Below are 492 nucleotides of genomic sequence, written 5' to 3'. Positions count from 1 at the left end.
TTACTTCCCCTACCACACTGCTTCCAACCCTTTCTCTCAAAGTAAAAGACAGAATTGAGTCTGAGCAATAGGGAACTAAGAATCTGTGACTGGTAGATTTGTCTGTTTATTTTTCTTCCTTGTGCACAATGTCAGACCTTTCCAAGTTCCAGAAAAAGCAATGGGTGAGGTTAGTAAGACAAGATATTGTAACACGGTCAGTTTGTTATAGTTGTCCTCCAGGGGAGCCATTTTGAGAGCCCTTTTTGATGATGTTGTGTCTTTGTCTGCCTCCAAAATGTAAATGCAAAATGTGTCATTAATAAGACAACCCGAATTCCTGATTCTCTCTCTGACCTTCCCCTGCAAATCATCCTTACATGGTATTTGGGGAGTTTTAAGAAGGGCTATTGCCCTGGGGAGAGGGGAGGATGTTTGTTGAGGATATTACTTGGAATAAAAATAGCTGAGAGCTTAATGATATCTTTTTAGGTCATGGCAAAATGTCCCTTG

Source organism: Tupaia chinensis, unplaced genomic scaffold (genome assembly GCF_000334495.1).
Source record: "Tupaia chinensis unplaced genomic scaffold, TupChi_1.0 Scaffold000052_1, whole genome shotgun sequence".
NCBI lineage: Eukaryota > Metazoa > Chordata > Mammalia > Scandentia > Tupaiidae > Tupaia > Tupaia belangeri.
Note: the sequence above shows the minus strand (reverse complement) of the source record.